At 40.3% G+C, this 21,497-nt stretch overlaps 1 pseudogene; it reads left to right on the forward strand.

Annotated features, from left to right (window-relative positions):
- Nucleotides 1-1,451: 1,451 nt before the first annotated feature.
- On the forward strand, nucleotides 1,452-1,559 carry LOC115031664 (small nucleolar RNA SNORA17; annotated as a pseudogene).
- The last annotated feature ends 19,938 nt before the right edge of the window (nucleotides 1,560-21,497 follow it).

A 21,497-nucleotide genomic window follows, 5' to 3' on the forward strand; every position in this document is an offset into this window, starting at 1 on the left:
CCAGGGCTTATTACAGTCAGGATGTTAAAAAAAAAAAAAGAAGTAAAGAAATGATCCTAGGGCTGGTGAGATGGCTCAGTGGGTAAGAGCACCCGACTGCTCTTCCGAAGGTCCAGAGTTCAAATCCCAGCAACCACATGGTGGCTCACAACCATCCATAATGAGATCTGGTGCCCTCTTCTGGAGTGTCTGAAGACAACTACAGTGTACTTACATATAATAAATAAATAAATCTTTAAAAAAAAAAAAAAAAAAGAAATGATCCTAAAAGCAGCATGAGAAAATATCAGTTTAGATACAAAGACAGAAATATCAAATTACCACAGACTTTTCATGTGCAACTATAAAATCCAGAACAACTTGAAATAAAATATTTCAAGTTCAGAAAGTACGACGAACCAAGAATTCTATACTCTGGAAAGCTATTTTTCAAAACTGATAGAGAAATAAGCATATTTCAAGACAAACACAAATTAAGGCAGTTCATGACAGCCAACCCAGCACAACAGAAAGTTTTTAATGGAAAGAGATACTTAAAGAGTATTTAAATATTCTTTGAAGGGCTGGAAAAAAAAAAAGCCTAACTGTAAAAAAAAAAAAATAGTAGACTTGGGAAAGAAATAATTACGTCCAAAACAGCCAATCAACAAATCCTCCAGATTAAAACAAGAAAGGGAAAAGAAATACCAGAAATCCAGCAAAATAGAACACCACCTAGAAAATATACAGGAAATAGCAAACCACTTTCTATAATAAGCTAAATTATAAACATCCTGAAGTCATCAAAAAAAAAAAAAGCATACAGACTAAAGGACTAGACTAAAAACAAGAGCTTACTGTCCTCTGTTTCTATAAAAACACGCTTATTCAGCAAATATACTAAAACAATGTTAAAGGATGAAAAACAAACTGCCAAAGAGAAAACATAAACAAGCCAGTGAAGCCATACTTACATCAGACAAAGTAAAATTCAACCCAAAACTAATTAGAAGAACTAAAAGAAAACAGAAAATATTAATAAAAAATTCACCAAAAAGATATAACAATTGTAAACTCTATGTCCCAAGTATTGGAGTATATAATTTCAAAAAATTAATGATAAAGGACATAAAAGACAACATAGGTCTTGACACACAGTAGAGACTTTAGGACTCTTATATTTATATATGTCTTCCAAACTAAAAATAAGTAAAGACATCACCCCTATACCTAAGGCTCAGGAATCATTGCAGTGGAGGGAATGGAAAGATTGTAAGAACTAGGGGAATAGAGATTTTGCTGTGACATTGTGTCACACACACATTCACTCACTTAAACACAAAACATTTTGTTAAAAGGCCATGAGAAATGGGAAGGAGAGCAAAAAAGACCAGAAAAAGGTACATGGGAGGATTATGAGGGAGGAAGGGGAAGGGGAAATAATATAATTAGAAGCTCAAAATACAAAAATACCTACTCCTAGAGGCATTGCAGATATGACTGCTGTGATATATGTACGTCAGTAGGTGGCAGAGAGCAAAGAAGCTATGTCTGTTTTTTTAATTAGATATTTTCTTCATTTACATTTCAAATGCTACCCCGAAAGTCCCCTATACCCTCCCCCTGCCCTGTTCCTCTACCCACCCATTCCCACTTCCTAGCCCTGGCGTTCCCCTGTACTGGGGCATATAAAGTTTGCAAGACCAAGGGGCCTCTCTTCCTAATGATAGCTGACTAGGTCATCTTCTGCTACATATGCAACTAGAGACAAGAGCTCTGGGGGTGCTGGTTTGTTCATATTGTTGTTCCACCTATAGGGTTGCAGATCCCTTCAGCTCCTTGGGTACTTTCTTTAGCTCCTCCATTGGGGGCCCTGTGTTTCATCCAATAGATGACTGTGAATACCCACTTCTGTATTTGCCAGGCACTGGCATAGTCTCACAAGAGACAGCTATATCAGGGTCCTGTCAGCAAAATCTTGCTGGCATATGCAATAGTGTCTGCGTTTGGTGGCTGTTTATAGAATGGATCCCTGGGTGGGGCAGTCTCTGGATGGTCCTTCCTTCTGTCTCATCTCCAAACTTTGTCTCTGTAACTCCACTCATGGGTATTTTGTTCAGCATTCCAAGGAGGAACGAAGTATCCAACACTTTGGTCTTCCTTCTTGAGTTTCATGTGTTTTGCAAATTGTATCTTGGGTATTCTAAGTTTGTGGGTTAATATCCACTTATCAGTGAGTGTATATCATGGAAAGTGCATATCATGCTCATGGGTTGGCAGGATTAATATAGTAAAAATGGCTGTCTTGCTGAAAGCAATCTACAGATTCAATGCAATCCCCATCAAAATTCCAACTAAATTCTTCACAGAGTTAGAAAGGGCAATTTGCAAATTCATCTGGAATAACAAAAAACCTAGAATGGCAAAAACTATTCTCAACAATAAAAAAACCTCTGGTGCAGCAGGGTGTGGTGGCGCACGCCTTTAGTCCCAGCATTCGGGAGGCAGAGGCAGGCAAATTTCTGAGTTCGAGGCCAGCTTGGTCTACAAAGTGAGTTCCAGGACAGCCAGGGCTATACAGAGAAACCCTGTCTCAAAAAACAAAAAACAAAAACAAAAACAAAAACAAAAAACAAAAAACAAAAAACAAAAAACAAAAAACAAAAAACAAACAACAACAACAAAAACCCTCTGGTGCAATCACCATGCCTGACCTCAAGCTGTACTATAGAGCAATTGTGATTAAAAAAAAAAAAAACTGCCTGATACTGGTACAGCGACAGACAGGTAGATCAATAGAATAGACTTGAAGACCCAGAAATGAACCCACAAACCTATGGTCACTTGATCTTTGACAAAGAAGCTAAAACCATCCAGTGGAAAAAAGACAGCATTTTCAACAAATAGTGCTGTCTGAACTGGCAGTTGTCATGTAGAAGAATGCTAATTAATCCATTCTTATTTGCTTGTACAAAGCTCAAGTCTAAGTGGATCAAAGAACTCCACATAAAACCAGAGACACTGAAATTAATAGAGGGGAAAGTGGGGAAAAGCCTAGAAGATATGGGCACTGGGGAAAAAAATCCTGAATAGAACAGCAATGGCTTGTGCTGTAAGACTGAGAATCAACATATGAGACCTCATAAAATTACAAAGCTTCTGTAAGGCAAAAGACACTGTCAATAAGACAAAAAGGCCACCAACTGATTGGGAAAGGATCTTTACCAATCCTAAATCAGATAGGGGACTAATATCCAATATATACAAAATACTCAAGAAGCTGGACTCCAGAAAGTCAAATAACCGTATTAAAAAATGGGGTACAGAGCTAAACAAGAATTCTCAACTGAGGAATACCGAATGGCTGAGAAGCACCCGAAAAATGTTCAACATCCTTAATCATCAGGAAAATACAAATCAAAACAACCCTGAGATTCCACCTCACACCAGTCAGAATGGCTAAGATCAAAAATTCAGGTGACAGCAGATGCTGGCAAGGATGTAGAAAAAGAGGAACACTCCTCCATTGCTAGTGGGATTGAAAGCTGGTACAAACAGTCTGGAAACCAGTCTGGCAGTTCCTCAGAAAATTGGACATAGTACTACTGGAGGATCCAGCAATACCCCTCCTGGGCATATATTCAGAAGATGTTCCAACTGGTAATAAGGACACATGCTCCACTATGTTCATAGCAACCTTATTTATAATAGCCAGAAGCTGGAAAGAACCCAGATGTCCTTCAACAGAAGAATAGATACAGAAAATGTGGTACATTTACACAATGGAGTACTACTCAGCTATTAAAAACAATGAATTTATGAAATTCTTAGGCAAATGGATGGATCTGGAGGGTATCATCCTGAGTGAGGTAACCCAATCACAAAAGAACTCACATGATATGCACTCACTGATAAGTGGATATTAGCCCAGAAACTAAGAATACCCAAGTTACAATTTGCAAAATACATGAAACTCAAGAAGAAGGAAGACCAAAGTGTGGATACTTCGTCCCTCCTTAGAATGGGGAAAAAATACCCATGGAGGGAGTTACAGAGACAAAGTTTGGAGCTGAGACAAAAGGATGGACCATCCAGAGACTGCCCCACCCAGGGATCCATCCCATAAACAGCCACCAAACACAGACACTATTGCATATGCCAGCAAGATTTTAATACCAGAAATACTGAAGCTTCCACAAGAAAATCTGGGGAATACTCTTCAAGATATTGGAGTAGATAAGAACTTTTTGAATAGAACAAAAGTTCTGTAAATACCCCCAAATATCAATAGAAGAGACTACATGAAATAAAAAGTTCTGCACAGCAAAGGAAACAATTAGCAGAGCGCACAGACAGCCTACAGAATGGGAGAGAAATCATTACAGGCTACACTTCAGATAAGAGGTTAATATCTTACAAAGAATCACAGAAATCAAATACCAGGAGAAAAAAAAATGTCCATCAACAATTGGATAAACAAACCAAACAGAAAGTTTTCATGTCAAACAAGAAAAGAACTCTAATGGCCAGTGTGGTTGACTGAATAAGAATAGTCTCCATAGACCCATGTTTTTGAAACATGGGGAGTGGCACTATTAGAAGGTGTGGCCTTGTTGGAGGAAATGGGTCACTGAGGTGGGTTTTGGGGTTTAAGAAGCACAAGTATAGCACACAGTCACTTCTGCTGCCTGTGGATCAAGATGTAGAACTCTCAGATCCTTCTCCAGCATCATGTCTACTTGCATGCCGCCATGACAATAGTGAACTAAATCTCTGAAACTGTAAGCCAGCCCCAGTTAAACGTTTTTCCTTTATGAGTTGCCATGGTCATGGTGTCTCTTCACTGCAGTAAAACCCTCAGACAGTCAGCAACTATTTTTTTAAAGTATTCAAGATCCCTAACCATGGAAATGCAAATTAAAACTACTTTGAAATACCACCCCACCCTAGATAGAATGGTTAGCATCAATAAATTTGACAACAAATGTTGGATAGGATGTAGAAACAAAGGAACCCTTATTCATTATTGGTGAAGATCCAAATTAATGTAGCCATTGTGCAAATTAGTTTGCAATTTCATCAAAAAATTAAACGTAGAACTATCATATGACTCCTGGGTGTATTTATATCCAGGTGACACCTGACCCTGCCATAGAGATATTTGAACTCACATATTTAATTACAGCTTTAATCACCATAGCAAAGAATTAGAATCAACCTAGTTGCCCATAACAGATTTGGTATAAAATATTGTTCATCCCTAAAGAAAAATGTAATCACAAAATTTTCAAGAAATATATGGACTTGGAATATGTAATATTAAGTGAGGACACACACTCTCAGAAAGGAGATATGCTCTTCCATCATATGCAGAATCTAGGCCATAATATATGTAAACAAATGTATATGTGAACACATTATGACATGTATAAATAGGACAAAAAGGCTAAATATTAGGATATGAGAAGGACAGAATGCAAGTGATAGACTCAAGTTATAAATAAGGATATAAAGCTAATTGTTTTTCCAGTTCTAACTCTGTCATTGATTTTTCATTTTGGGTGGTGAATAAGTGTGCAAAAAATATATTCCATAGCAAAAAGTATAAAATGTAGTATGAAGTGTCACAACCTCAGTTCAGAAATGTAAGTACAAGTGTATGGAAGTTCACTCAGATGTATAGTCTTTGGCTTTGGTTAATTATGGTGTGTGATTTTTTTTCTCTTACCTACAATATTCTTATAATGATTTTTTTGTTGAATGAAAAATAAAAAGAGGCTCTTGAAGATGCACCTCTATTTCTGCAAGCTATAATATTCCTTGATGTCCTTCTAGATGGCTCTGTCCCTTGTCACTGAAACTTTCTGTCAGCTTTATATGCTTTGAGGTCAGGGGTGATTAAAGAGGAATATTTTTAAATTCGAGTATTTGGATTCCAAACTTGCGATGATATAGCCAGCTCTCATCTTCGTGGCTCCTGCTAGTCCTAGGAGATCACAGAGGTCATCTAGGTAATTTACTAAGGTGGAAGAGAAAGTCATCTGCACACACAGTGGGAGGCCTGATGGCTTCTTTGAAAGATGCACTGTGTCCTCAATGTGGCATCCTGAAGACATTTGTAACCTCGGTGTGCTTAATATGACCTCCTCTGATATTCTTATCATAGAAAGGTTACAAGATTGAAAAGTGCAGGCTAGTCCTCACCTAAATAGTTTATTTCCTCTTGAGTTTTCTAAGATCTGTAGGATAATTACTGTGGGAAAGATTGCCACATGCTTAGATATATGTATGTATGTATGTACATATGTATGTATAAAGAAGTAATTTGTCTAAGCATGCATGACCACCCTGACAGAGCCCTTATGATCGGATCATCTCTGGAAATGCCCTCATACCCATGCAGAAATATGCTTTACAGTCTTCTGTGCATTTTACACATCAGTCAAGTTAACAATTATGACTTACTATTTGGAAGTCCAAGACACTTCATACAAAACATGTAGGAGGTTGGAAGAGGAGAGCCACAAGACATAGAACCCACTTTGGAAAGGTGACCGTAGAAGTAAAAATTAAGCTGAAACTTATCATGTAACAAGGGTCAGACATTTGAAGGACCAGTGAGGTAACCTACCAGGAAGGAGGAGATCATAAGAAAATATGAGCTGAGAATGGGTTAGAATGTTGTGTTCCCAGCCTGGAAATTTGTGGCCAAAGGCTACATAACAAAGGTAAAGAAATTAGAAAGAAGCAAATTAGGACCATATCGAGTAAGCTGCAATAAATTAATTAAATTGTATTATAAATACAATGGGAAGCATCAAAAGGGTTTAGTAGACGGATACTACTGTGGATGCCAAAAAGTACTTGCTGACAGAAGCCTGATCAGCTGTTTTCTGATATGCTCCATAGAAAAAACAACAATATCAACCAACCAGAACCCCCAGAGCTCCCAGGGACTAAACCATCAACCATCAAAGAGTACACATGGAGCGACTCATGGCTCCAGCTGCATATATAACAGAGGATAGCCTTGTGGGACATCAATGGGAGGAGAGGCCCTTGGTCTTGTGAAAGCTTGATGCCCCAGTGTAGGGGAATGCCAGGGCCAGGAAGTGAGAGTGGGTAGTTGGGTGTGGGAGCACCCTCATATAAGCAGTGGGAGGAAGAATGGGATAGGGGGGTTCTGGAGGGGAAACTGAGAAAGGGTATAACATTTGAAATGTAAATAAAGAAAATATCCAATAAAATTTTTAAAAAGGGTTTACCAGAAGAATGGCATCAATATATATGAGATAGAGAGATAGATAGATAGATGATAGATAGAGATAGAGATAGAGATAGAGATAGAGATAGAGATAGAGATAGAGATAGAGATATGTAACATGGCATTATAAACCGTATATGTAGCTATATTATTGCTGTGTTAACTATAGACCATAGTGGAATAAAGAAGCAATGGCTTCGTAAAAGAGCTGGGATGGATTCTCTCACCCAAATTTGTGGTTCCTAATGGATGGCTTGAGCCATGTAATGAATCCAGAGAATGGATTGTGCTACGGTTCAAAAAGAATTTGTCTCCCAATCTCATTCAGGAGTTAGATATTCAAAGACTTATGTTAACAGTAATAAGAGGGTGGAAACTTAATCTGACCATAGTCTTTGGAGGCTGGGAAGTGATTAGATTAGCTTAAGTCATTAGAGTGGTTCTTCCATGATAAAATCCAGGTGACTATAGGAGAAAGACCACACAGAGATTCATATACTTCTTTCACAATGTGATATAGCCTACATAGGCCATTCTGAGAACCTGTGTTAGTCAACTTTATGGTACTATAATAAAATCTCTAAGATTTCCACTTTCAAGGGGAAAAGGTTTATTTTGCTCACAGTTTTTGAGGCTCGGTCTATGGTTAATTTGCCCTGTTGCCTTGGGGAATGTGGCAAGGCAATACATCATGTGGGAGTCAAGGGCAAAGAAGCAAGCCATCTTAGAACAACTGAGAAATGGAGAGAAAGAGACCAGAACCCCAATATTCCTTTCAAGGACACACCTCCAATAACTAAGTTCTTACTGCTTGGTCCTGCCTCTTAACCATACCATGGACCTTTGGGGGACATTTAAGATAAAAAAAGAAAACACAAAACAAAAACACTGCAGCACACCTATTGAAATTCCAATATTTAAGACATTGAGTTAAATAATATATATTTATATAAAGTGCCCTTCTTTGTATATCTCATTACAGATATGATGAAAACCTGACTAATGTATATTGTAATGAGGAAAATAGAGAATAACAATTCAAAACAATTTGGCCATCAAAGGGGCCCCATGGAAATGACCAAACAACTCAGACTATTAACAAGGCTATCGGATGCTTTCCACAAACTGATAATAAAGCCTTATTTCTGAAGACAATCTTTATCTATTTCATTGAACATGAAGAAGTAGATCTGGTGCCTACTTAGACCCTTCACCTCTACTCTACTGTTCATTGTACTGGAAGGTACTCTACATGCTACAAAAGGAGAAATATCGCCATGAACTAAGCTACAAACATTATGATCTACAATGGTGATCTGCTTGCATGATGCGTTGTGTACAATCATAGCACAAATATTGTGGGAATAACTAATTCTATCTGATTCGCTTTAAGGTCCACTCCATGCAATGAAACCAATGCCTGACACTGTCCAAGTGGCCAAGAGCCTAAGACTAGATAAGGAGGGAATTCTATGTTTAAATTTACGTATCAACAGCTGGGTCAAAGTGCCTGGATATGTGATCAGACATTATTCTGGATGTTCTGGAAAGATGGTTCTTTGGATAGATGTTGGACCTTGAATAAAGTGGGTTGATTTCTGTAATTGTGGATGGACATCATCAAGTCAGTTGAAGACCTGAACAAAACAAAGACTTACTGTCATTGGAATTCTCATAGCCAATGGCTTTTGAACCATAACATCAGCCCTTCCAAATGTCCTAATGAGATTTCTTTCTCTCCCTCTTTCCCCCCAATGTCTTCTCCCTCTCCCCTTTTCCCATTCCCTCTCCTATTTATTCTGTTTTCAGGGAAACCCTGCATAATCCATGCCACATGTATCCATACTCAGAAACAACATGAACAGCCAGGGACAGCAGTGAGAAGAGGGAAAGATAACCAATGATTTCACTGGAGATTGTAACCAATTTGAATAAATCTTTGGGTTGGTAAGGAGGTAAAATCATTAAGTTAGAACAAGATAGGGTGCATCTGCTCCCACTGTTAAGAGGAGATTCTGGACAGAAGGCTTCTGTGTGAGACAAGCATATTCATCAAGAGCAGAGGAACTATGTGAGGCCCAAAGACACTGAGACAACACTTGGAAATTAAGTCTTAGCATATTTTAATGTTGTAGTTACCTTTTGAACAGCATATTTACCTTTTTTTCAATTTTTTATTAGATATTTTCTTCATTTACATTTCAAATGCTATCCCGAAAGTTCTCTATACCCTGCTCCCCTACCTACCCACTCCCACTTCTTGGCCCTGGCATTGAAAGACCAAGGGGTTTCTCTTCCCAATGATGGCCGACTAGGCCATCTCCTGCTACAGCATATTTACTTTTTAAAAAGATTTATTTGTTTTATGTGAGTACATGGTAGCTGTCTTCAGATACACCAGAAGAGAGCATCTAATCCCATTACAGATGGTTATGAGCCACCATGTGATTGCTGAGAATTGAACTCAGGACCTCTGGAAGAGTAGTCAGTGCTCTTAACTGCTGAGCCATCTCTCCAGACCGAATTGCATATTTATAATGAAATGTTCTGTATGTACAAATTCATATTTAAAAAATCATTTTAAATATACTATAGTTTTCCTTTTTAGATCTCATTTGTATTTCCTAGTCATCTTGAGCTGGCCTAGACTGGTGACCTCAACAACAGACATGTAATTTCTCTTTCTGGAGGCTGGATATCTCAGAGTAGAGCATCAGCGTGGTCAGGTTCTAATGAGGACTCTCTTCCCAGCCCTACCTAATTATATCCCACAATCCCCATCTTCAGTACTGTCACGTTAGGGGTTGGTGCTTCAACAAAGAATTTGGCAGATGGGTAGAGTACAAGATCCTCAAATAACACTGCAAAATAAGATACCATTTGATAAAAAATAATAAATTAATAATATAAACCTATATGGTTTGATTTTCGCATTACTCTAAGTAAAAGAAGCCAAAAACCATGTACCTTGTGACTCAACTTACAAAGTATTACTAAAGGTAAAACTCTGGAGACAGAAGTCAATGGGTGATGCTGGGGATTACGTGTTCAGAGAATGGATTTATGTCACAGAAACACTGCTTAGCTTTCCTATAGGAACTCTTCTATGTCTTAGCCGTTATCACAGTTCTATCATAAAAGCATATGAGTCTCTGAAAGGAGGGAGTCTCAAAAGAGAGAATATCTCTGTACGATTAGAGTATAGGGTATTTTCTTAATTAGTGATTGATGGGGGAGGGACCAGCCTATTGTGGGTGGTGCTGTTACCTCTGGCAGTCCTGGGTTCCATAAAAAAGCAGGCTGAAAAGAAATAAAAAGAAAGAAAGCAGGCTGTGCAGGCCATAAAGAGCAAGCCCCTAAGCAGCACTTCTGTGGCCTCTCCATCAGCTCTTGTCTCCAGGTTCCAACCCTGCTAGAGTTCTTCCCCCTTGACATCCTTTGATGATGAACAATGAATGATGTGGAGGCATAAGCCAAATAAACCCTTTCTTCCCCAACTTGCTTTTGTCCATGGTGCTTCATTACAGCAATAGCAACGCTAAGCAACTGTGCATTTTCCTCTCTCATTATGTTGTTAGCGCTAACAGGACATGGGAGAGCAGATCAAGTTCACGGTGATCACCACGGGAAATGATAGCCACAATGGGTTAGTAACAGCTAACAACAGCCACATCTTCTGAGCCAGAAGCCAGAGCTCTGACTTCACTGTCCAGAAAATTATGTCCAGGCTGCAATGTTGAGACAGCTTTTATCAGAACTCTAGGCTAGACCCTGTGACAGAGCTTCTTAAACATTTTCTACTCACAATTCATTTTCTCTGGAGAAATTTTTTGTGACCCCCAAGTATATACATATGCAAGAAATATAAAGCAAACATTTACTGAAATAAATTATAAAGAAATTTATTTTAAAACAGTTCGCTAGTATACATATAATTTTACTATTTATTACACAATAAGACAAATTTGCATACTAATGAGATGCATGTTCTTGTCTCTCCATCACAATACCATCCAAAAGTTTACTAATGTGACACTTACATGCTGGAGAATGATGATCAGGAAAACACTGTGTCTTGTTTTCTGTCATCAAACGATTGTGTCTCCGTGAGAGCAGGAGACTGGGTATGCACTAAGAACACTGCAACTCACAGCACTGGAGTTTCAGATCTGAGCCAGTGGCGAGGGCACACGGACAGTGCAAAGTGCACACATTTGTGTTTAGAACCAGGGATGCAATGATGCTTCACAGGACGACATGGGCAATCACCTCCAGAAACACCTCACACTGGCTGTTCACTTGACTTGTTATTAATTTCTTATCATTGCCTATTCGGAAACCTCTTACTATTGCCCAATATTTCATAGCCCTCCCTACTGTTCTGCTGCTCCCTATGGGGTTGTGATCATCAGTTCAGGAAGCTTTGCTATGACACCCATTTCCTCTTCATCTTAATTTTCTCATGGTCTACTATGCAGACTAAAAGAGGTGCTCAACTCTTTGGTCTGAAGTGAAAATGTCCATTTCATAATTTGATAAACTCAGGTTCTGAGTAGGCAAATAAATTAGTGCTTTTAACTGCTAAGCACTGCTATTTCTCAAACTTAAATTTAGTTCCAAGTCAGAGCAATCATTATTTAAATAAATAAATAAATAAATAAATAAATAAGCACCACCTCATGGACAGAACCAGCAAGACAGCATTGACCCATCTCTCAGGGCATCAGTCTAATGCTTTTCAGATCTCACGGACACCTTGTCTATGTTCTTGTATGCAGAAAAGCAGTCATCTTTCTTGACCTCGTGTGCCTTGCTGAGACCTTCCATCCTGGCAACAATGTTGTCAAAGCACAATCCTTAGCTGACAGCAACTGCCTAGCAAAATCAAGAGGCAAGGAGAAAGGACATGGGCAGCAGTTGCTAACACAGCCCAGGAGCCCAACAGTGGATGTTGTCTGGAGTCTATCTGCAATGAATCTAAAGATGTAGCTTCTCACCACTCTCACTGCTGGGAGCCATCTATTGATGGCCTTGCCAGTGGAAGGAGCAGATTGTGATATGAAAATAAACTAGCTCTTTTCCTTGCCCTCTACGTCACAACTGCAGGTGCAGACCCCTCCACGGCACCCATGAGTTAGCAGAACTCCACATTAGCAGCTGTGTGTTGAACACGATCTATCTAGGGCAGAAAAGAGAAGTTTCCTTTTCCTTGTATCTGCATGATCTCTAAAAGCAAGAAGGGAGAACTGAGAGGAGGATTTTTCAAATGCCCCCTATAGCCAGGAACTGTATGCAGGGATTGGATATTTAATGATTAACATCTATGAAGCAGTGTTCCTATATGCCAGAGTTTGTGCTTTGCACATTCCTATACATAACATCACCTAATACACTCAGCATGTTGATAAATATTTCACCTATATCCACCTCACAGATATAGAAATTGAAATTTGCAATGTTTTATTAACATACTTAAGGTCACACAAATGCCACATGACAGACAGGATTCCAAACTCAACAATGCTGGCCCCAAAGTCTCACTTTCTTATCTTTCACCATTCCCTCGTACAATCCCTGACGGTAGTGGTCCAATGCCTCTATTTCCAGAATTATTACAAAACATTCACCTACTATATGAGCCAGTATGTTCTATAGAATGTTCCCCGCTGTTTCCCTTACCAGGAGGTAAGGAATTTCATGTTTTCTGAGTTTCAGCTGTACCCTAGACACTTAGTTAGGTACTTCCTGTTCTAATTTGAATCCTTGTCTCCTTCTAAATTCATAGCAAAAATTCAAATGCCTTTGTAACAGTTAAGACATGGAATGTTTTTAAAAAATGATTAAGGTGGCACCCTTATGTATGGAACTAGTGCCTTTACAGAAAGGTGACATCTTATCTATCTTTCTCTTGCCTTCTTTGTCCTTCCACCATGGTAGCCGCCACCATGTCATCATGTAGAAAGAAGGCCCTTGCCAGATGCCAGCACCTTGATTCTTGGACTTCTCCAGAATTATGGGGAAATAAATGTTTATTCATCTAAAACAACCCATATCTGATATTCTGTTACAGCAACACAGAATGTGTAGACTCACATTTACATCATTATCTAAAGCATGGCAGAATTCCTGACCAAGATGTTCCTTCTAAGAGTAAATGGTACCTCTGAGTCCTTTAACATCAACGTCTGGTGCCGCAGACCCTCTGGGCCCCTTTGTCTGCTTGGAACAGGTCTCTGGGGCAGGTGGGCAAAGCGTCAGATGGAATGACAGACAGATACACACAGGAGAGGTTGTGTAGAATCTGAATGTAATTTGTCAAATCAAGCATCAGACTTTTTATACAGAAGAAAATAAGGAAGTTGGGTGACACACCAGCAAGGTACAAAGAGGTTACTGGATTCTTACATAAAACAGAGGAATGCAAACACAGAAGGTCTAACAGGAACCACCTGGGATAGAATTCATTGTTAACAACTGGGATCAACAAGAGCTCCACCTAAGATTCACTTAATCTTAGAAGCCAAGGGCTTCATACCCTTGCCATAATTCCTATTTTAGTATATTGTATAGTCCACCTTTCCCTTAGACCATTGTAAATACGTGTGTATGGGTGTAACTCAGCTATCTGTAGTTCTAAGTATCTATTCTGGTTCCTCTTTAGGTCTCAAACTTCCTTCTTCCTAGAAGATGGTAAATTCCTGTGTAGGGCAGTGACTTAGCTTTTATTCAAAGTGGTAGTATAATGCCAGAGGCAATTCTGAATGTCACTGAATAGGCAACATTCTTCCAGAATTCCAAGCCCATGGTCAGCTCAAGGACTTTCTAGGACATTGGAAGACTGGTGAAGGCTTGGCTATGTCAGAATTCAATCTTAAAAGGCACTTATAATAGGATAATACTAAAAGAGAGCACGTGGATCCATACACCAGACTAACGTAGGAATGGAATATTAATGTATGGGTTAGAGAGGACGCCAGACTCCAGGAGGTGAGTTTCCATGAAACTCTTTGCCTCGTGAGTAGCTTCCAAGCCTCTCGGCCTGTCAAGCTGACTCGACCAGAGTTTGTGGCAGTCTGGTAAACTGCTTAAGCCACCACTGTCAGCCTGTTTCTCTTTACAGCTGCAAAAACACATAGGCAGCAATGATAATAAGGTAACTGCAAGGTGGGGCTGGAGAGATGGCTCAGTGGTTAAGAACACTGGTGTTCTTCCAGAGGTCCTGAGTTCAATTCCTAGAAGTCACATGGTGACACATAACCATCTATAATGGGACCTGATGCCCTCTTCTGGTGTGCAGATGTACATGCAGACCATAGATCCATATACATAAATTACATAAAGGAATAATAGACAAATATTTCAACAAATGATCCAGGCTTAGATCTTTATTCTGCTTGTCACTGAGTTTGAGTGTATACATGAAACTCTCTTACCCTACTTAATTTGTCACTATTAGACCCAGGACCATTGGTGAGAGCAAGTAGGAAAATTCCATAAAACCAAAATCCTGGAACAAGGATCTTTATAAGAAACAAGAAAATGAGAGAACACAAAAGGTGCATTTTAACCATGGAAGTAGTCTAGAATTTTCTGCAAAGGAGTTATATGATAAAGTTTGTTACCATGAGGAGTGTCTTTATAGGGAACCAGGTAAGAAAACATGGCAACAACATGCAGACTAAAGAGGCTGTCTGAATCCTGGAGGCAGGGAATGATTGCATGGCAGATGGGCGAGCCCAAGAAGGTTCTTTAAAGTTCATGTGACAAAGGAAGCTTTGTTGTGAAAATTCCCTGCAGTAGTTCAGACCCATAGAGAGGTTTGAACAAAGATTTTGATGGTGAAATCAAGAAAACACTGGCTGACAGCACAGAATGGGATGATAGGAACAAAAGATGACGATTTCCCAACAAGATCCAAGGGGGAGTCTGAGAGCAGGCTCCATCCTTGTTTTCTCCACTGACAAAACATAGTATGCTAGATGGTACATAGTAGATGACCGTAGGTTAGTTGTTTGTGTGCTTGGGTTAGTTGGATAACAAGTAGTAAATGACTAAAAGGCTTCAAGAAGATGAGGAACAGGATCAGATTTAAGGTGTTGATTTGTGTGCATATGTGCATGTATGCAAAAATACCTAAGTAGAAGCATGTAAATGCCAGTGTATGTGCCTCTGTGTTTCTGTGTCTGTGTGTGCATGTGTGTGTGTGTGTCTAAATGTATCTTTGTGTGTTCCTGCGTGTCTGTGTTTCTCTCTGTGTGTGTATCAATGTGTGTTTGAGTGTGTGTGGGTGTGTGTGTGTGTATGTGTGTGTGTGTATGTGTGTATGTATGTATACCCCAAAAGTCAACCTCCTGTATCTTCCCCAGTCACTCTCCACCTCATTTTCTAAAACAGAATCTCGTGTTTACCTGGAGCTGACTCATTTGGCTTGGCTGTCTGCCTCTGCCTACCCAAAGCTGAGATTTCAAGCATATACAACCATACCCAACTCATGTTTTTTTTTCCTTAAATGTATTCTCTCTCTCTCTCTCTCTCTCTCTCTCTCTCTCTCTCTCTCTCTCTCTCTCTCTCTCTCTCTCTCTCTCTCTCTCTCTCTTTGTTTCCTCCTCCAGGACAGAGCTGGAGTGGCCAAAGACACTGGTCACCTATCTGAGGTGAACCATCAATCCAGCAGGAACCCTGAGCAAACTAGGTTGGAGGAATGGTTGGAGAGTTTGAGCTAAGGTTTCTAATGAGATGTTCTTTATGGTGGTAACAAGATGCAGGCTTTATCCATGAGATAGGCAGCCAAGATTCTGTGTCATCAAAACTAATTGACTACTGTCCAGCAGCAGAGATGTCAGCATCTCAGCATAGACCTCTGGGAGCATATGGACAATATATGGAGGTCTTGTTAAATGAAGGGTGGGTTGGGGACTCAGCAGAAAGAGACCTAAGTGGGGACGCCATCATGCAGAATCACAGCTTCTTTTAGAGTCCTAGCAGGGCATTGGATGTTTGCCTCCACAGAACTGCACCATAGTTTTACTGCTAGAATATGTGACAGCAGATATTGATTAAAGGCTTGAATATGTAGCCAAAGTACCTGAGTTCAAATCCCAGCTTTGCAACTATATACTTGGCAGGACCTTGAGCCCCTGACCTGACCTGCTTCCTTGTCCATAAAATAAAGATGCTAGTATCAACTTCGCAGACTCATGCTGAGGACAGAATGAGTACTTGCCATGGCCTGGCTCTTTACCAGCTCCATACACACAAGAGTCATTATCAGAAGGATCTGCTTCAGTGTGTCTTGGTTCCCTTGATGTGCACAGATATTCTGGTTAGTCACATACTGTAATTTCCGTGGCACCCGAGCATCTCTTTTTTTTTTTCTTCCAATATCTTTTCACCCATCTGGATCCAGTGTGATCATAAAAAAAACAAACCATAGGGTGCATGCCAAGAGCTTTGTGTATGCCCAGGCATGTCTCTCTCACCATAAGCTTTAGGAGCAGAGAACACGCATGTTCCTTATCCATCAGCAGCCAGAATCACAACACAGCCCTGCCCAAAGAAGTTCTCCAGTTTTCCATTGCCCTTTTCCATCTTCCCAACTTTGAGGTCTTCTCTTCATCCCCATTTTTGTCCTGCGACATCCAAAGCTTAAGGTTCCCAGGCTAGTTTTCCACCCTCTCCTTTCTATGCCCTCTAACATCTCACTTTGCAAAGTATGAGTTGCTGCCAATTATTGTCCGTAGTTTCGATTGGAAAGAGCTGATTTCCATTTTAATATCCTTTTGAGAGAGAGTTCATGAGCAAAAAAGCACCTGCTTAGTATAAATACTTACAGTCAAATAGCCTGGGAACCTCCACAAATGGCCATAATTACTCCTCGGTTTCTGGACTGAAGGAAGACACATATTTTCTCCTTAGCACAAGGCTGTTGTCTCATACACAGAACAGGCTCTGAGGGACCCTGAAGCTGGCACTCAGTTGGCATGGGAGCATTTCCCACCAGCTGCCGACTCGCTTCCCAGAGAAGCTGAGTTTATTATCTCCTTAAGAGCTCATTTTCTCCCGCAGGCATGTTTGGCAGGCCAGAGGGGCTGTGGTTCTTTAGTCATGCCTCGTTGCTTTCACAAGAACTCTCTTTAGCATCTCATCACCCAAGCCAAAGGCAACTCACACCTCTACAGCAGGCAAACACATGACTCCCCTGGGGTCTGGTGGCTTCTCCAGAGGGCCCTGAGTGTCAGGTATCTTGGGTTCAAGGACTGCCATGCTCATTCACCAGCATTGAGAGCTCCTAGTAAGTTACGTAACCATGTTTACTCTTTCCTTAGAGGCACTGGTGTGTGTGTGTGTGTGTGTGTGTGTGTGTGTGTGTGTGTGTGATGGTTTTGAACTCAAAGCAAATGGCAAAATACATGAAACATAATTAGGTCAAACACAATTGGTTCCCCTTCCTCTAGAATATGTTCTAAGGCATAGCTTCTCATATCTTTCTTCATCCCAGGACTTCAATGCCATGTCACTGTCAATGGCAAACAGAAAAAGAAAAATGCTTTCTTACAGTGCAATCATGTTCGCTAGTAGTCCTTACCATTCACATTCACAGGAACATAAAACCAATGGCCTGACAGGCCCTATGTATAGGAACAGACCAACAACCTTTCCATTTGACAAATGAGGGCACTTTAGGATAGAGAAGATATATAGCTTAATCCACAAAGCCACTGAACTGATGTAACCCAAAAGATGGGTTTTGCTGCACACTGTGCCTACCTAGGGACTGGGCATCTGCTTACACTATTTCTAGGGGCAGTGTGTACAGCCTGATAAACTATAGCTTGAGTAAGGGGAAAGTGAGAAAGGAAACCAGACCAAATTAACAAGCTATTCCAGAATCACCAACAGAAGAAACAGAGCCAGATGTGAGCATTAAAAATAGGGGCTGGGACAGCATTCAGTGGGTAATGCACTCCATGCACAAGTTTAATCCCCAGCACCTACATAAAAGCCAGGAGCTTTAGTGATCATCTGAAACCCCATCCTTGAGGGGAGTAAAAAGCAAGAAGAGCCTAGGAGCTCTCTGGCCAGCCAGTCTAGCCAAAATGGTGAGTTTTTGGTTCAAAGAGAGATTCTGTCTCAAAAAAAATTAAGGTGGGCATAATGGAAGACACCTGTAGCCTACATATAAACAAATATGTGTGCATATACTGCACTAAACACACACAAAGCCAATCATTATCCACTGGACATTTACATTCTGCCTTTCCTGACCTACATGTGTCATATGCCTGAGCACATTTAATAATTAATAATTCTACATAATCATTTCCACTCTCACTTTCGACAAGGAACAGTGCGTTCTTGGAGGCTGAGTCACCTCACCTGTATCCTGTAGTTTAATTGAAAGAGAGTGGAGCCAGGACTCAAGGAAACACAAGACTGTCTGGTTCCCAGTCACAGACATCAAGAGATCAGTCTGGCAGGAACATATCCAGAACAACCAAAAGCAATCTGAACAAGTCAAGACAAAGTTGCAAGGCTAGCTCCGAGGAACACATTCACCCACTCTTTCTTTCTCCGTCTCTGTTTCCTTTCTTACTTCTGTTCCTTGCACAGCACTCACTTGCCTATCCAGTGCTGCTGAAAAGCCCCATCCAGGATTCTTGCTCTTCTGTGCTTGATAGTATCCCCTCCTTCTACCCACCCCATGAATGTCATATCAAAACACTGAAAGTGGAAGCTTCTGAATGTGGTTATAGGTTAAAGCACATCCCACCACACAAAGGACATGGTAAAACCCCCAGTTCTCCAACACAACCTCACCTGGGAATATGACCCCTGACTGTTGTATCACATAAAGACAATGTCATTCCTGTTCACACATGTCCAGTGGAAGTTATTTTTATACACTAAAGGAGAATTTGACAGAGATGTACACAGAAGATAGATGGTGTGGGATGACACAGAGGGGAAAAAAATCTGGGAAGACAGGTGATTGGACAAAGAACACAATGAGCCTGCCAGAAAAACACCAGAAGAGAGGAAGAGATGGGCAAAGGAACCTTATTAGTTCCTGAAGGAGCATGGCCTGGCTAACACCCTGATTTCAGACTTTGAGCTTCCTAGAATGAGTCATAAATTTCTCTTTCATAAGTCACAGTTTGCATGTTTCAGTTGCTCTATGGAATAAATATGGGAGTGCCAGTCACTCCACCACGAGTTCTCACTCCCTCTTCTGAGCTCAGAACCACTGATGCAAATTGTCCTGGGGCTTCTTAGATAATCATTGGCAATAAAACCAAAGCAGCCCTTCACATCTGCTGATACATGCATATGTGAGTGTATGTACATGTGCGTGCATGTGTGTGTGTATGTGTTTTTTGTTTTTTGTTTTTATTTTTTTTTTTTTTTTAGTTTGTAAGATTTTTTTTATTTATTAGGTATTTTCTTCATTTACATTTCCAATACTATCCCAAAAGTGTGTATGTGTTGAAAAGGGGTCTCGTGTAGCCCAGGCTTGAAAATAACCTTGAACTTCTCTTCTTTCTGCCTGCCTCCACCTCTGAAGTGCTGAGATCATGGGTGTGTACTGGCACACTAGTTTAACCCAACTAATCCACATCCTCAGATGTCTGCTGTGGTTTAAACGTCGCTCCAGATCTCATATTGAAATGTTTTCCCAATGGAAGGTGTTTAGGTCACCAGGGTCCCATCTTCATGAATGAAATAGCATCATCATGGAAGAATCTGGCCTCCCATGCTTCTCTCTTTCTCACAGATTCATTGGATTGCTGCCTTTCCATCATATGTTGATAATATGTTCACCAGATTCATACCACACTTAGACTCCCAAGAAATAAAAAGCCATGGGAAATAACATATTTCCTTTATAAGTTACCATTTTTTCCTTTACAAATTGCTTTCCTCTATACATTGTAAAGTATGTATTTTATTATAACAAATAAAATGGACAAAACAATACCTCATTCATTCATTTATTCTTCCCAAGTCTCTAAAGCCTAGTTGCACAACAGACACCATGCTGAGTGGTAAGGTTATAGACATGGGAAAACATGTCTCTGATGTCAGGGTCTCTTTGGGGATACTGAGAAATACAAGAGTAGTTGAGACAGGGCCCATCTTCTTTTTTTTTGTGGGTATCAGAATCAGTTCTTTAATCCATTGACACTCACTGGACACTAAAACTTGTTATCTATTCAGAGATAGGGGCCATATCATGACAGGTTTTTTGTTTTTTGTTTTTATTTTTTTATTTTTTTTTTTTTAGTTTGTAAGATGTTTTTTTATTTATTAGGTATTTTCTTCATTTACATTTCCAATACTATCCCAAAAGTCCCCAATACCCTCCCCCAACACTCCCCTACCCACCCACTCCCACAAGATTTTTTTAATTTATTTTTTATTAGATATTTTCTTTATATACATTTCAAATGCTATCCCAAAAGTTCTCTATACCCTCCCCCCACCCTACTCCCCTACCCACCCACTCCCGCTTCTTGGCCCTGGCATTACCCTATACTGGGGCATATAAAGTTTGCAAGACCAAGGAGCCTCTCTTCCCAATGATGGCCAACTAGGCCATCTTCTGCTACATATGTAGCTAAAGATATGAGCTCTGGGGGTTCTGGTTAGTTCATATTGTTGTTCCACCTATAGGGTTGCAGACCCCTTCAGCTCCTTGGGTGCTTTCTCTAGCTTCTCCATTGGGGCCCCTGTGTTCCATCTTATAAATGACTGTGAGCATCCACTTCTGTATTTGCCAGGTACTGGCATAGCCTCATACGAGACAGCTATAAGAGGGTCCCTTCAGCAAAATCTTTCTGGCATATGCAATAGTGTCTGGGTTTGGTGACTGATTATGGGATGGATCCCATCTTCTTTTTAACATCTCTGTGTGGCGTGTACGTGTGCATGTGTGTGTGTGTTTGCAAGTGTATGGGTTTTCACCTGTGTAAGGGCACACATGTAGGAAGAATGCACATATGCGTGTGTAGAGGGCAGAAGTTGATCTCAGCTGTCAACCCTCGGCACAGGCTCCCTCATAACCTACCTTAGATCATCAGTCAGCCTAGACAGGCTAGCCACCAAGCCCCAGGAAGACTCCCCCTGTTCCTACTTCCACAGATCTGAGATTACAAGCACAAATCATCACACCCAAAATTTTTCCCCTAAGTCAAGAAGTCAAACTTTGGGTCATCACACTTTCAAGACAAACTCTTTACTTAGCTTGGCTCCAGGA

Source organism: Mus caroli, unplaced genomic scaffold (assembly GCF_978045245.1).
Source record: "Mus caroli unplaced genomic scaffold, Mus_caroli_1 scaffold_8, whole genome shotgun sequence".
NCBI lineage: Eukaryota > Metazoa > Chordata > Mammalia > Rodentia > Muridae > Mus > Mus caroli.